Here is a 17734-nt window from a genome sequence, read left to right as displayed (position 1 = left end):
GGAAAAAGAGAGCACGAATTTGAAACAGTGTTGGAGTCAGCAGCAGTACTTCCTGTTTGGAGTTTGATCGGACAACAGAGCAGATAGAGCAATGCAGGCATCTTAAGTACAACTTGTTTGGATGGTGACCTGTAGCCTGGATAATGGACTGGAAAAAAACGGAAAGTGGGAAATAGTTCCCAGGACCAACAGTAGGACCATTCCTGTGTAAGGACATTACTGTTGTTATTCTCCAGGCCTTGGACATATACCAGAGGAAAGGTTTGACTGAATAAGTTTAAAATGGAACTGATGAGGCAATATTTAATGCTGAATAGGTGATAGGCTGGTATGTTGTCAGGATTCAGGAAACTAGTACTTTTTGTTTATAGAGAGAGTATTTAGGACCTTTTCAGAGGTGCCTTTGGAGGGAGGTATAGGCTGGGTTTTAAGGGGGCAGGGAGAGGACACCACAGGAATGCTAGAACTGAATGTATCTCTGTATATATACACACACACACACACACACATATATATATATATATATATATATATATATATATATATATATATATATATATATATATATATATATACAGAGAGAGAGAGAGAGAGAGAGATCTACTTTGATAGAAAACACATTTCACTAAAACTCATTTCGTCGAAGTCTCATTTCACTGAAAATGAATTCCTTGAGCACAATTCACTGAAAGTTCACTTCACTGAAAACACATTTGACTGAAACTCATTTAATCTAAACAGGTATATGCCCTGTTCCCCACTGTAGTGCGATCCTGGAGTTAGTATATATAAGTTGGGGGACCCAGCCCCCCCACATTGGGGGGTGTGAGGCGCATAGCCCCCCACACAGTGTGGGTACATATTATTTTCTGGAAATAGTTATTTATTTGACTTGTAAGAATCCATGTCTATAGTTTACAATATTTAAAATAGGTGGGGGACTATGCCCCCCACACACCCCAATGTGGGGTGCTGTGCTGCCCACACACCCCTTACTATATATACTAACTCCAGGATCGCACTACAGGGGCGAACAGGATAAATGAGTTTTAGTGAGTTAAAAAAGGCTTTTATGGTTATCTTTGCTGGAGGTAGTGATATTTAGTTTATGCTTGATTTTGTGTTTTTTTGTGTCTAACTTCTCTGTTGATCTTTTTAAGGTTCTTGATAGAATGAATGTATTTAAATATATTCTTTAGTATCAGAAGATTTTTATTGTAGAGTTTGTTGATACTATGGTTCCACTATAGGGTCCTGTTCTTAAAATTGCCATAATATTTATGATGACAGTGTTGTGATATGATTTAATCAGAGAAGGGAAGATACCCTTGATGTGGAAGAGATTAATGCTATATTAGTGAGAACAATGTGGGCATTTGTTGTTTGTGGTGTATGCTTAATGAACAGATAGTTAAATCATCCAGGATGACTGTGTAGGTTTCACTAGTTAAGATCGCTGTTTGGTTTAGTTAGGTGTCATGGCTAGTGTGAAACACAGAAGGAGTTATGTAGACAGCAGTTATATGGTAACTGAATATGTTAATTGGCACAGAGATATCCAAGAATTCCAGGTCATTTGTATGCTGATTTTCCATGAAGTAATGGGATAGTGTATTTGAAAACGACAACAAATGCTAATAGCAAAGCAGTTTCAGATTTTCAAGAAGGTAAGGTGCACTTTTTTTTGTTTATTTGTTTTTCTATCTCTACTACAAAGTCTGCTTAGGACTGTGTCAAAACCTGCTATTGAAAAATATTCTGCTTCCATATAGGTTCATAGGTTCATTGGGTCATAGGTTCATAGGTGTGTTCTAGGCTAATGGCCCTGGAGCCTTTACAAGCCTAGCCCATAGGATTACCCCGGCAACGTGCCACCCGACCTTAGTTTCCAGTGCCTCTGTTGAGTAGAGCCACTGGAGTAATCCCTGGGGTGAATTTTCTGTTTCCCATCCACTCATTAAGATTTCTCTTGAAGAGGGCCAGTGAGGTGTTCTATATGACATGTATATAGGTTCATAGGTGTATAAAGAACATACTAGGTGATCACAACCTGTTCTTTTTCATACGGCTACCTCTATTTAGAGAAAAGTGAGATTAAAACAATGGTTGTTTCTAAAACATTGTGAAAAAAAAAAATATATATATATATATATATATATATATATATATATATATATTTACAAGCAATGTATTGTACTTAGTGGTCCAACATTAAGGATCAGAAATAAGGAGCATGGTGTCCCAGTGCTAAAATCTCTGCACGTAGAGCTCAGGGGTTCAATCTTGACTTCTGTCAACCTTCTGTGGGGAATTATTGTTCTGACCATGTCTGCATCGGTTTTATCTGTAATTTATTGATTTCACTTGCAAAAATGTACTGATTGATTGTAAGTGCAATTTAGTGTAACCAAACAAATACATACGCATAACACACACACATATATATGTTCTGAAGGTTTCAAGCAGATAACACATTGGGGCTTCTCAAAATAGTGAGTTTTTACTGGATTAAAAAATGGGCTGGCTTTGCTAGAATATAATCTGTAAATAAAACAGGATGCTTATGGCTCAGTCTGTAGCCATTTTAGCAGCAGTATATCACACAGGTGCACAATGTCTCTCAATGTGCTGAAACAGCGCTTTTCAAGTGTAAAGGAAAGAGAGGAAGTGGAACTGAATAAATTCAGGTTAGTGAATCAAGATACAAAAAAAACGTTAAGTTGTCCCTGATTTTGCAGAGCAATCCTGATGTCTTCTCATATGCTTGCTCTGACCCTCATACAGTTTTTGATTTTCTGGTAACCCAGAAGGATAGAGACACATTTTAAGCCTGCATGTGTTTTGGAAACCACATTATAAGATGCATTTTCTTTGACATTGTCTTTAGTTTTCCACTGTTCACTACACTAAGCAAACAAACTTGCCATAGCAGCTGGCAGGACAGGACACTTTGCACTTTCCCAGGAGTTATTTCCAAATTCTGTTCTGTATCAATGCTTTTGTTGATGTGTCAAAATCCATATTAACAAGTTCAAAGCAAGCAGCAACTTTTGGCATGAAACAGTTGGCTGAAATTCTGGTTATATTGTTACATATGGTGAAATATTTAAAACCCTCCAGTCACTGCCCAGTGTCCACTGTCCAGTCACATCTATTAGTAAGTATGTGTAGACTTTCTTCTTTCTCTGACTTTGTTGATAGCTAAACTGATAGAGAGCTGCACATATATAACAAGTGTTTTTTTTTTGTGATTTGCCATCAGTGTACAACAGTTTTAAAAGACATTTAAGGCTTATTTTGGTCCTGTGTTTATCCCAGTGAATCAGTTATGTATTAAGAACTTGTTGGTTTTCAGCTTATTGCAAAGATGTTTAATTTAACTGTAAGTTTATTCATATTACAATGCCCTGTTTTATACTTGTGAACTCTTTTAGATGTTTATGTATAGTTGGTGTACAGCATTTGGAGGATACAATAGTTACACCTTTTTTCAGATGTTTGATATTTTAGCTGCATTTTTTTTTTTGTTGGAAGAGAAGTTTACTGCTGCTCATGCCAAGTCTGCTTAAAATTTGCAACTGTTTTGTTTAGCAAATGGGTTGTGGTATAGAGTTTTAAAGCAGTGTTAATAGCACAACAGGTAGCATGCTTGTATCTTGATGCAGAAGGCTGTAGGTTCTATTCCCACAACATATACATTTGTATTTTAAAGTGCTGCAGTCCTGAGCATGTCCTCCTTTGGCTGGAGATGCCTATTAACCATGAACCTGTTTTTCAGTTTGCCATCCATTCCCTATTTCAACATACCAGTTTACATTTTTTAATGTAACATATGCAATTTATTCTTCAAGGGAAGCAGGCACTGAATTTCTAGATGAAAACAATGAAATATAAAGTTGTTTTCTAGCAGTAACCTCTTCATTAGATTCAGATTTCATTAATGTGGAATTATTCAGATGACTTTTACTTCTGCAGAGATTGTGCATATTGACTGATATTGGTTGATTGTAATGACAGAAGTCTGAGTGGCCTTTTATGGTTGAAATGTTCTGAATTGGGCAGCTTTGTTATTAGTGGTTCATATGTTTTGCTTCATTGTTTACTGGAAAAATGTTCAAAACTATAATTTATTTTATTTTATTTTATTTTACATTTGTTGACCGGGCTAGTCCAGCTGGATATATGTCCATTTTCAGTGGAGGCCCTGGGAGAAAAGCTCCAACGGTATTACAAGTAATTCAAAGAAACAGGCAAAACAAGATAAACATTATAAACACATTGAGTCAGAACATGAGATACACATGCAGGCAGGCATAGTCATAGCAGGAAATTACATAAACAAAGTTTAGTAGATATTTGCTATACAAATTCTAAAAATATAAGTATATAATATGGAAAAAGGTGAAAAAGAAAATAATCAAAATATTTTAAAAAAATATATATATATTTTTTTTTGTTTTTACATATGTCTATAGGATGTTGTGTGAGGAGGAATTAAGGAGGAAAGGAAAAAGGAAAGTTAATCTAGGTTGTTACAGGAACAAAGCCAGTGTTTATTGAGATGTGTTTTCAGCTGTCTTTTAAAGAGTGGAAGACTAGACAAAGATGAGATATCAGATGACAGTTTGTTCCACATTTTTCCAACAGAGTTAGAAAAAAGGCTGTCACCTGCAGAGTTATTGGGTATGGTAATATTAACCAGTAGTTTGTTTGAAGAGCATAGGTGTTTCAAGTTATTATAAGGCGTAATGAGGTTAGAGAGAATTGGTGTTTTAGAAGGCTGATATAGAATTTTGTGAGCAGTTAAGAGCTGTTGATAAATGAGCCTGTTAGGAAGTTCAAGCCAGCCTAGCTGTTTTAGGTTAAGACAGTGATGAGTTCTGAAGAGGGATCCTGTGGCAAATCGAGCAATATTATGGTAAGATGTAGCATGTTTCTTGAGGTTATTTTTAGAGAGATTGGTATAAACAGGGGAAGCATATAGAAGGGTAGAGATAAGGTGAGAACTAGCTAAGGTGGTCCAAGCTTCAGGTGTAAGGAATGGTTTGATTCTATAAAGGGAACCAATCTTTTTGTTTATTACTCTTATTGTGTTGTTTATATGAGAATAAAAATTGAGATTGTTGTCAATAGTTATTCCTAATAGTTTTGTAGTAGAATCAGGAGAAATCAGAGTGTTATCAGCGGAAGTAATAGAGAAGTTAAGAAAGGTTGATTTGTGGGTAGGTGAGAACAATAGCAACTTTGTTTTCTTGGGGTTGAGGAGTAGGCAACGGTCAGAGAACCAGTGTTCAACAGTGGAAAAAGCTTTTTGAGTAAGTGACAGGAGTTCAGTCTGAGAGGAAGCAGTGCAGATTATAGTGGAATCGTCTGCATATTGTATGCAAGTAGTGTTTGGAATAGCTGACTGGAGGTCATTAATAAAGATAGAAAATAGGAGTGGGCCAAGGATAGACCCTTGAGGTCCACCTAACGAGATAGGAAGGAGATTAGATAATGAGGTTTTCCAAAGTACTGCCTGCTGACAGTTTTCTAGGTAAGATGTAAACCAGGATAAGGAAGAAGGATGAATTGAAAGAGATTTTAGTATGTGCAGAAGGAGTTTATGATTAACCACGTCGAAAGCTTTTAAAAGATCTATGAAGATAGAAGATGATAGATTAGTGCTGTTACGGTTATGGTTGATAGCGTTAGTAAAGGAGAGTAATGCAGTAGTGGTACTGTGAGAAGGTCTAAATCCATGTTGACTGTTAGCAAGTAGGTTGTTATGGAGAAGGTGGTTAAGGAGTTGCTTATGGATACATTTTCCATGATTTTGGCTATAGGTGATAGCAATGCTATGGGACAAAAATTAGAGAAGTCATTAGAATTGCCCCCTTTGTGTAGTGGGATGATGTGAGATATCTTCCAAATGGAAGGGAAAATTCCTTCCTTTATAGATCTATTTATCAGGATTGAGATGGGATAGGCAATGGCTTTAGCTCCTATCTGCAGAAATTCTGCAGGAAGTTTGTCTGCAGAGGGGGTGGTGGGTTTAAGTTTATGGAGTAGGGATGAGATAAATGAGGTAGATACAGGTTGAAGGTAAAGGGGAAGAGAAGTATGTAAAGTAGGGGTGGGTAATTTAGAGGTGTCAGGAGGTAGGTGATTTGCTAGAGTTTGGATAGTATTGATGAAGAAAGAGTTGAAGTCATTAGCTATTTGTGTAGGATTGTTTGGATTAGAGTCCTGGGGGTTTGGTGTGAATAACTGGCCTGGGGAGAGAAGATTATTAATACTAGCTCAAAATATTTTGGGTTCTTTTTTGGTGGTTTGTTGTAGTTGAAAGTAATAGTTCTTTTTATCTGCCAGGATGGCTTTTTTTGTACTATTTCTAAGCTCTCTGAAGTTATGGTGGTCAGTTAGGTTCTTAGTGGAACGTCATTTATCCCAAGATTTATTTCTGAGAATTATTTTTTGCTTAGTATTGTTGGTTAGCCAGGGTGCTGTTTTAGCTTTCCTTCTAATAGTGCGACTTGGGGCATGGTGATCTAGTATGGATAGGAATGTAGAATTAAAGTATTCAATAGCATCATTAAGTGGAAGGTATTTTATTCGGGACCAATTACATTGTCTTAGTTCAGCAAGAAACTTATCAGAGTTGAATTGTTTTTTTGATCGTAGTGTTTTGTAGGTGGTAGGTAAGGCTAGGTTTGATTTGTGTCTAATGATATAAGTTAGTGAGTGGTCACTTAGATCATCTGGAAGGGTGCCTAATTGATAGGTTTGTTGGGGAGTATTAGTAAGAATCCAGTCTAAGAGTGTTTCCTTATTGTTGGTTTTATTAGTTCTTGTAGGACTACTAATGAGTTGTTTAAAGCCATATAGGTTTATATGGGAGGTGGAGTTAGTACTGTTACAGGAGTACTAATTGATGTTAAAATCGCCTAAGACTAGTGTTTCTTGAGGGAGGTTGGTAGAGAGAAAATTGAGGATATGTTCGAGAGTGTTGATATTGTTTCCAGGAGGGAGATATGCACATATGATATTTATGGCTTTAGTAGTATTGACTTGGAGTTTGGAGCTAATTATTTCAGCATTATTGTCAAGGTTAAAAGTCAGATTTAAAGTACTAATTTGGAGTTGTGTTTTGTAGAGAATTGCTACTCCTCCCCCTTTTTTGGTAGTGCGATCATGTCTAATGATATTATAACCAGGTGGGGTGATTTCATTGTCTTTGATTGAATGCTTTAGCCATGTTTCAGTTAAGCATAACATATCAAATCAAATTGATGGGTTTCAAGGAGGGCATGGATTTGACTAATTTTGTTACAAATACTTCGTATATTGAGATGGGCAATAGAGAGAGAATTGTTGGGTATGGAAAGTGAGAGAGATGTAGTTTTATCTAGCACTTTATGTGTTTTTGTTTTATTATGTTGTGGGCCTGGATTAGGATGAATGTCTCCATCTAACAAAAGGTGGAGGAGTTTAAGGTATTTTGATTGATGGAGTAAGTGAAAGATGTCAGATATTTTCCTGGGTTTAGGTTTACTTAACTTGAAGTGAGATAGTCTATGGTATTTGGCATGTAGATAGTTGGGTTGTGTGGTAAGGTTGGAGAGGGAAGGAGAGAGAGGTGATGTATATGTACTGGTGTACTTAGAGGGGAATGAATAAGAAGAGTTCAATGGGTATTCATAAGAGGTTAGGATGTAAGTAATTATAAGAGAAGATATAAGTGATAAGCAGAAGAGCTGTTTAAGCTGTCAGATAAGTAATGCTGCATTACACAAGGGATATAATTTAGTTAATATAGTTTATAATTGAATAAATCAGGAAGGTGAATCAAAGAACTTTTGCATGGTCCTAAATGTGTGCGAGGAGCCTATGATTTGAAAACAGCCCAAAGGTAAACCTAACCCACCACTGGCCAAATGCATTTTCTTTAAATGTGGGTTTCAGTGCTGTTTCGATGAATGAGTTTCAAAGGCAGAGAAGTTTTAATGCTAAGTTTGTTTTCACTGTAAGACTGTATTGCTTTGTTTAGCAAATGTCTATCAGTGTTTATGCTATAAAATTTGAAATAAAAGTTGTAAATTAAATCCAAATATATGTAATCAGTGTGGAAGTAAAGCATAAAACAGTATGCCCACAGAGTTTTTAACACTGGAGGCAATGTGTTTTGGGGACTGCTGATGACTTTCTTTTTTTTTTAATATGATATCCTGGCAGGAGTCAAAGAGATACTAGGTATGCAGTGCATTCTGGAGAGCCATTTGTGGATGACATCTTTTTTTTTTTAACCTAGTATTTTTTACAGGGTTAGTCAAAATAAATTAGGATGGCTAATCAATGTTTTGTTGTTGAAACAAACTCTACTTTTTCATGAGTAAAGTGTATATGGGTGAACTGAAGTAAGATCACATTCAAGTTCTTGGCTATGTGATGTGAAAGAATACAGTAATGGAACTGTGGTCTTTTATTTCTATTATTTTAAACCTTGCAGGCTCAAAGCAGATTCTCTGGGTAGGCAGTTAGGATGGGGCAATGCTTATGGGCAAATGGAATGACTGCAGTTCTAGCTTGCTTTGCAAGAGTAATGTGCACTTGAGTGAAGTAAGATCAACCATAAGCTCTGAACTGAGTGTTTATGTGAAAAAAAAAGAATACTTACCTTAATGACAGTATTGTCTTTTTCTGTTGTTGTTTTTGTTTTTAACCTCGCAAGATCAAATCAGATATTGTGGGTCAGGTAGGCACTGGGAATTCGGGCTGGGTGTGAATTAAACAAATTGCCCTGTTTACTGTTGTAGTTATATCTTTGCAAAACTGTAATACTTTTTTGTCTGTATTTTAAGATGAATGTAAAATAATTAGCGAGTTAATGAGTATTTCTGTAACATAGCTTCATCCCTTTCTAGTTGGCCACACCTCTTTCTAGCTGACCATGCCCATTCAGCTGTATCCTGCAGCCCCCATTTGATTTAAAGTCACCAGCTGCTACTGGAGCAATGTTTTATCATCATTTCCAAGTCAATCTGCACCCCCTATATTTTATCTCACAGTCCAGATGCTCATTTAAAAATGTTTTATTATGTACATTATACTTGAATGGAATAGAATAGTCGCTGTGATTTATCTAGCTTACTGTTTTCCTGCATGCTATATTTAAGCTCTTAAATCTCTCTCTCTCTCTCTGTACCCACATTTAGTGTAGAAGCTAGCCTAATGACATCTGAAAAGGTCACATAAATAATGATACTGAAACTTATGTGAAATTTGCACATGACAAACATCTGTAGATTGTTCCTGCTACTCTCTAAATTATGATCTCACTTTCAAAACACTACTGACTGTATCAACTAGTCTTGCTAACATTATGAAGCATATAAGTCATCTGTGAGTACTACAGCATCAGCTATATCACTTCACATTATCTTTACAGTCTGTCCTCACTCTTCAGATCAGGCTGTTTGAGTGATCACAATAAATCAGTAAGGTAGCACCTATTCTGTGATCACAATAAATCAGTAAGGTAGCACCTATTCTGTGATCACAATAAATCAATAAGGCAGAAGCTAATCTGAAAGGCAGTTAGTGTGACAGAGACTCTGACACCACACTGTAATATATAGATGTATAATGTATACAACACACCATTTACAGTGCTGGAAGCTTCATGATTTCCCAAAATAAGTATTACCATCAATTCTTGCATCCTGGCTCTACTGCTGTCATTACCATTTAGTGTGACTTCTGTGTCCTGCGCTAAACCATACATCCTCTCAGGGATTCATTTCCTCACCTCCTCCCCCACCCACATCATTTCACACATCAGGATAAGAAACAAGTATTTGACACTGTTGAATGTTAATACTGAAAAGGTGGGAGAAGCCGATAAAAAGAACTTGAAAGAGTTGCACATCTTGTCACTAGGTTTGATACATTCATGGCAGAGAGCCTGTATACTAATAATGTATCAAGAAAATTGGGAAATAAAGCAATAGGAATAGAAACACCACTAAAAAAGAAGAAATAAGCATATTTTCGAGAAATATTTATAAAGACCCTGTTGAACATAACAAAGATGCTAAATGGATACAAGAATTAAAAGAAACAGTAAGCAGCGCTAATGTAGAGAATATGGAATGAGATGAAGTAATGGCTAGGAAAACTGAGACAAAATTAAGAAAAGTTCCTAAATAGAAAACCACAGGCCCAGACACAGTGCCTAACTTCTGACTAACAGCATTAACATCTTTATGCAAAGATTTAGCCCTGAATAAGAATTACTTACATGTACAGCTGATATTGCCAACATCCTGGCAGACAGGTTCAGTGCAAACTTTACCCCCCTCACACCACAAAGGGCCCATCTCCATACCGGAAGATTGCAAAGCCCCTGTAATCAAAGTTGCACAGGTAAAGACCGCACTCTCTAAAGCCAAGAACATAGCATCCATGGGACTGGACAACATCCCAGGCTGCGTTCTGCATGAACTACAGAATGAACTGGCACCCCATCTAAGTACCATGTTCAACCATACCTCACTTCAGGCTTTGTGCCTATGGAATTGCATACAGCAACGGTTAATTCCACTCCACAAAGGGGGTGCCACCACTGAACGCGGGAACTACTGCCCTATTAGCCTGACAAGCCTGGTCTGCAAGGCCATGGAATGCATCATCCTGGAGCTTATAAACAAAGACATAGGTAACCTCCAAACTCTGGACACCACTCAGTTTGGGTTTGTAAAAGGTAAATCATGCCTCCTAAACCTGATTGACTTCTTTGAAATAGTCACCAGAGCCATAGATGAGGGTAAGGTGGTGCACACAGCCTATTTTGACCTCACCAAGGCTTTTGACACCATCCCCCACTCAGGTATTATAGATAACCACACTGGACTAGGCATAAATCCATATGTCACAAGATGGGTGGCCAACTGACTCACTGACAGAACCCACACAGTGAAAGTAGCTGACTCCAAATCTGACTTCAGACCAGTGACAACCGGAGTACCACAGGGTTCAGTCCTGGGTCCTCTCCTGTTTGGTATCTACTTCTCTGAAGTCCAGGCTAATACACCTTGGTCTCTAGTTAATGAAATTTGCAGATGACTGTAAACTAGGGGCCATAATAGATTCACTTAAGGATGTGAACATTCTACAAAGAGGCCTCACTTGAGACTGATGCTTGGTGTCAAAGTCATGGCCTAAAGCGCAATGCCAAGAAGTACATTGTCATCCCCTTTGGGAAAAACACCATACCCATGAACTATCACATAGGCGGTAGCCTACTAAACACTGAATGTGTGATAAGAGACCTTGGGACACAGGTCGACAGTAGTCTCTCCTTTGATAATCACTTCGCCACAATAGTCAGGAAATCCTTCTACATGGTACACCTCATCACAAAGGGGTTCTCCTCCAGAAAAAGAGAGGTCATCGTTCCTCTCTACTCATCCCTCATCAGACCCATTATAGATTACAATGCCCCATTTGGCATGTACCTCACAAGACATCTGCAACAACTAGAAAGGCCACAGAAACACCTCACTAGGAGGATTACCAGTCTCAAACAGATGCCATGCACAGACTGTCTCAAAAAACTCCAGCTCTACTTCATCACATATTGCCTACTCAGAGGCGACCTCTGCCTAACATACAAAGCCATGTCTAACCCAGATCTGATGGACATGCTACACTTAAAGAAATCCCAATCTATCCAAGCCACACACTCCAGGGACCTAAACCTTGTCACCACAATAACCAGAACATGCTGGAGGGATAGATTCCTGTCCCAGAGACTTCCCATGCTCTGGAACAGGCTATCCATTCATGTCAAGCAGAGCTCCTCATTAGCCCTCTTTAAGAGAAATCTTGACAATTGGATGGGAAACAGGAAATTCACCCTGGGGATCACTGCTGTGGTGCTGCTTGGCAGGTGCACAGGAAAATAATTTTCTTGGGTGGCGAAAGCCAGAGAAGCTCATTTAGCTAGGGTTATATAGGCCCTAGGGCCGATAGCCTAATGTATACCTATGAACCTATATACTGGAATTGATTCAGAGTTTATAGTTATTTAGAAGAAAACTGATTTATGGCACTAGAACAAAGGGGTAACAAAAGAAAATTAGAATAGAAATTTTAAAAATGGGAATAATTTAAATATGGCATGGATAGATTACAAAAAAAAAAATTGACAGCATCCTGCATTCACGGATAAAGGAATGCTTACGGATGTATAAGATACACTCTAAATTGATCAATTACATTAAAGTGACCATGAAACAGAGGTAAACCTCTTTGCAACTGAACCATGACAAAGGGCAAATTATTATCCCAGGAATAAAAATTCAAAGGGAGATATTCTGGGGTGATTTTATTTTTCACCATTTCTATTTTTGTCTTGCCCTTAACCCATTAAGCTGTTTACTCAACAGATTAGGCTATGGTTACAAATTAAATCCCAGGAAACAGCCTTGTTTTCTCATCTACTTTTTCTGGCTGATTTAAAACTTTGTAGTTAATCAGGTTAGAAGTTGAAAGCACAACTACAAGTGGTTAAAACGTTCTCGGATGTTATAAGAATAACATTTGCGCTTTGTAAATTTTCAAAAGCAACATTTAAAGCAAGAAAACTGCAACACCAAGACAATATCCACCTTGGACAGGAATGTGATATCAAGGAACTTGAGCAGGAGGGAGAGTACTCCTTTTTGGGAACTGATGAAGAATCAACAATAAAACATGGAAGTGCAAATAAAGCTCAATAAAGAATACTTCAGAAGACTAAAACTGATACTGAAAACTGCTTTGACATCTAGCAATAAAGTCCATACTATAAATCAATTTACTCTTCATGTTTTAACTTAAAATTTTGGAGTGATCAACTGCCCCCCAAAAAGTATTGGATCAATTGGACATGAAAAGAAGAAAAATGCTTCATGTTTATCAAATGATACATAAAGAAATGGTGTACATAAAGAGTATATATTCTTCACTCTGAAGGAGGTATGGGCCTCCCTGAAATTGTTTACATATATTGAGCTGCAACTGTGGAATTGCATACATATCTGCTGACCTTATCAGATAGAAACTAGTGAAAGTTTTAAAACATGAAGAGAAGAAGCCTAAGATGACACCTTTACCTTTACTTCATTTGGCAGAAGTGTCAAGCGGGAATGGAAATCAAACCAGAAGTAAACAAAAATCAGACAGCAACTGAATGTGCTAAAACAAATTGCTATTAACTAATCTGCATGGGTAACTGATTTGTTTGCAGTTAAAAAGGCATTCTGTAGTGTCTCATTGCTCCTTTATCTGTTAAAAATCTTTCATTTTGTGGCTTTCTGTAGTGCTTACTGTCTGTAAGCTAATGCTTTAGAATTTTCCCCACACTCCCTCCCTGTTGGTGTCTTGCTGTTATAAGTGTTGGCTTTGCAGCTGCCCGCCCCTAATGTAAATCTGATCTGGGACACTCCTACCAGTCTAGTGTCATTAGCTCCTTCTACCTAATACAGAGAGAACATTTGATAAGGCCTTCTGTTTCTCCTTTTTCCCTTAAAAAAAAAATAAATACATTTTTTACCTAATTCTCCTTGTGTTCTGACTGTGCTTCTCAAACATTTTGGAAATAGAGTATATTTTACAGCATTTATTATAACTGTAATTGCCTTAATATTGCTACAACTCAAGTGCTCTAGGTTGCACTGCATCTGAAGTGTTCGTATGTTTTAGTTGCTTTTCTTTATATATAGACTTTTCTGTATATGTAGACTAGCTACTTATTCTGCTGTATTACTGCCTCTTAAATCGTTTTTCAGTTGTGCACTTGCCCTGTTTCATTTAAAACATTTTAAATTGCTAATTTTGTAGAGTTTTAATTGCATTTACTGTTTAGGACTACACACTCAAGTGTGTTAGCCTTTTTCTGTGTTTATTTACTGTATTATTGCATTGTTTAGCCTATTTCAACAAAAAAAAAAACTATCTTGTTTGCTCGTTTCCCACCTTTTCTAGCCAGTCCATATCCCAGGCTTTGCTTGTCTCAGGACTTTATTTTATGTGCTCAGAGCTATCCAAACCTTGCATTGGTAGAGGGAAGTCCTACTGCCTACCAGTGGGACTGGTGAGCATTGCACTGCCTATCTAACGCTAGAGGAGCGGTTTCCAGCTCTGAAATTGTAATTTTATTCGCCTTTTTTGGCTGATTTCTATCCCTTTCAACTTTATGGCTTAAAAATGTGTGTGTTTGCACATTTTTTACACCGTGCAGCACTGCGAGGCTACAGTTAAACTATTCCAGGTGCCAGAAAGTCTGCTCTTCAAATTTTCCCTTAGAACTAACTGGTTTCTCAGTAGTAGCACTAAAATCTGAACCCCTGTGACTAGCACTTGCTCTAGAACCTGCTGGAAAGCACTAGGAAGCCTAAAACAGATACAAGCACTCAGCTCTTCTTGTCAATAAGGAGAAATTAATCATAGGCACTAAACAGCCTATAATTACAAAGTTCCTTGCAAAGGTAAGGGAAAACAGCTCTTAAACTTTACAAGAAAGCACTAGGAAGCCTGAAACTGATTCAAGCACACAGCTCTCCTTGTCAATAAGGAGAAATTAATCATAGCCACTAAACAGCCTATAATTGCAAAGTACCTTGCAAAGGTAAGGGAAAACAGCTCTTAAACTTTACAAAAAAGCACCTAAACAGGCATGTCCAAGGGTCAGCTTCTGGTGATTTCTCCTGTCCACCTGGTGAATCTGGGCATACTGGGGCAGTGTGGCAACTGCCTCATGTACACAGACAATCCTCCCCTCCTACCACCCAACACTACAACCTGCGAGAGATGCACTTACATAGCCAAACTGGAAGCAAAGCTCTCTCCAGCCAAGATTGTGCTAGACAGTCAGGAGAAGGTTAACACCTGCATTACACCTCAAGCAACTCATAGCCCTTCAAAACCCACACCATCAACACCCACACATAGCAACACTAAACCCACATATGCAGAGGCTCTTAACATTAACCTGCCCAAGCAACAAGGACCTCCGAAGCCGAAACACAAACAAACACCAGTCACAACCAAAGTGACACATAGCTCACAACACCAGTGTGTCACCCAACAACAACCCCTAAGGCAAGACAATGTACCCAACACTTTAGTCATAGGTGACTCTATAGTAAGGCACACTGATGTCCCACTCACCAGGCTGAACAAGGAGAAAATTACAGTCAGCTGTCTGTCGGGTGCCAGGATCCATCACATAACGCATGCACTCAAGTCACTCCACAACAAATACAAATATGACTCTGTCATTGTCCATGCTGGAGTGAAGGACTTGAGACGTACCTCCCTGGACTACATGAAAAGAGACATGGAAGAGCTCTTGGATCATGTGACCCAGGCAGGTATGACCCTAGCCTTGAGTAGCATCCTGTCTTCGCCCAGAATGATACCACAGTATAAGGACAAAATGATTGACTTCAACAATTGGCTAAGCTTCTGGCGTCATTCAAAGGGGATCCAGTATTTGTCTGCCTGGGAAGACATGATCGACAAACCACAATGCTTTGCCAGAGATGGTCTGCACCTGTCACCCCTGGGATTCAGATTACTGGCTAAAGATCTTGTCACCCCTATAGTGCCTTTTTTAGGCAAGGTTCAAAGGATAAAACCACCACTGTAACAGGTACAAGCATGCAAAACCTGAAGGTAATGCTACTCAATGCTAGAAGTCTAAACCTCAAAATGCACTCTCTCAAGGCACTCCTAAAAATGGAGAACATTGATATCTGTGCAGTAACTGAGACCTGGTTCAAGGCTCCAGAGAGCACCTCTGCAATACCAGGCTACAATTCTTACCACACTTTTCGGCCACAAAACCAAGACCAAAACACTAAAGATGGCGGAGTGTCCATATTTACCAAGGATATTCACACCTCCAGGCTAGTTGCTCAACACAATGCATCTGAAATTCTCCAGGTGCAACTAACACTAGGTAAGACTGCAATCCAAATTGTAGCTTGCTACAGATCCCCCACCATGCCCCAAGATTATCACTACACCTTTCTAAACATACTGGAAAATATTAAGATACAACCAAACACCCTAATACTGGGTGATTTCAACTACCCTGCCATTAATTGGGAAAACTACTTGGGTACCAACTCCTTTTCCCAACGGTTCTTGGAATTTATAAATTCCAGTGCCCTGGATCAACTAATCCATTGTCCCACCAGGGGCTCCAATATCCTAGACCTGGTAATTACCAACACGGGAGATAAATGCTCCACACCAGTGGGTACCCCGTCATTGGTTAGGTCTGACCATAAGCAAATCACCTTTGACATCCACATCCCACCCCCACCCCCCAGTAAGGAAACCTCCTTAAAAAACTTCTCCAAAGCCAACTTTATACTACTGAAGTCAGAAGTGACAAACTTCACAACACCCACGCAGACGGGATCTGGATGTTTGACTGCAGAATCCTACACTACGGCACTGTATGAGCACATTCACTCGTGCATGAATCATGCCACCCCAAATAGAACCAAGATGCTCTTCTCCAAAAAAAGGAAGCCAATCTGGTGGTCCCCTGCTATAAACAAACTATACAACAGAAGGAAGAAACTGTTGTAGAAAAGAGGAAAATCCCAGGATGCAAAAAACTCCTTCACCAGCTTCAGTAAGAGGCTGAGATCCCTCATAAAATCCTCAAAAGCTAGTTACGAAAATAAAATTGTCAAAGATTCCAAAGACAACCACAAGGCATTCTATAGTTATGTCAAGAATCTAAATGGCAATGCTCAGATCTGCTCTGAGCTACAACAGAATGGCATTAAATATACTGATCCTTAGGATATGGCCAATATCCTGGCAGATCTATTTAGTGCCGACTTCATCACCCTCTCACCCCCTAAAGGGCCCATCTCAATACCAAAGGATTGCCAAATTCTGATAATCATGGCCACACAGGTAGAAACCACAGTTTCCAAAGCTAAGAATACAGCATCCATGAGACCAGATGACATCCCAGGCTGTCTACTACATGAACTACAAAATGAACTGGCACCTCACCTAAGTGTCATGTTTAATCATAGCCTCACCTCAGGCTTCGTGCCCACTGAGTGGCGCACAGCTACAGTTATCCCGCTCCACAAGGGAGGATCCGCATTGGATCCCAGGAACTACTGTCCCATCAGTCTAACAAGCCTGATCTGCAAGGGCATGGAATGCATTATCACGGAACTTATAAACAAAGACATTGGCAACTTTCAAACACTGGATCCCACACAGTTTGGGTTTGTGAAGGGCCGATCTTGTCTCCTGAATTTGATTGACTTCTTCGAATCAGTCTCCAGAGCTGTGGATGAGGGTAAGGCCTCGCCAAGGCCTTCAACACCATCCCCCACTCTGGAATCATAGATAAACTTACTAAGCTGGGCACAAATCCCTACATCACTCGATGGGTGGCCAACTGGCTTAGTGACAGAACCCAGACTGTAAAAGTAGCCGACTCCAAATCCAGCTCCAGACAAGTTATAAGTGGAGTACCTCAGGGTTCAGTCCTGGGACCACTCTTGTTTGGCATCTACTTCTCTGAAGTACAGGCCAACACTAAGGGACTCTGGCTAACAAAGTTCACAGATGACTGCAAAATGGGAGCCATTACTGAATCCCCAAATGATGTGGATATTCTACAAAAGGGCCTTACAGAAACAGATGCCTGGTGCAAGAGCCATGGGCT

General features: G+C 38.9%; 1 protein-coding gene across 1 annotated transcript in view; it reads left to right on the top strand.

The window, feature by feature from the left end:
- Positions 1–17734, top strand: part of SLC23A1 (solute carrier family 23 member 1) — a 505682-nt gene that overhangs the window by 147258 nt on the left and 340690 nt on the right. The gene's annotated exons all lie outside the window — the stretch shown is intronic.

This window comes from Protopterus annectens, chromosome 4.part0 (assembly GCF_019279795.1).
Source record: "Protopterus annectens isolate FY-2018-M chromosome 4.part0, PAN1.0, whole genome shotgun sequence".
Classification (NCBI taxonomy): Eukaryota; Metazoa; Chordata; order Ceratodontiformes; family Protopteridae; genus Protopterus; species Protopterus annectens.
This window is presented reverse-complemented; position numbering and strand designations above follow the sequence as displayed.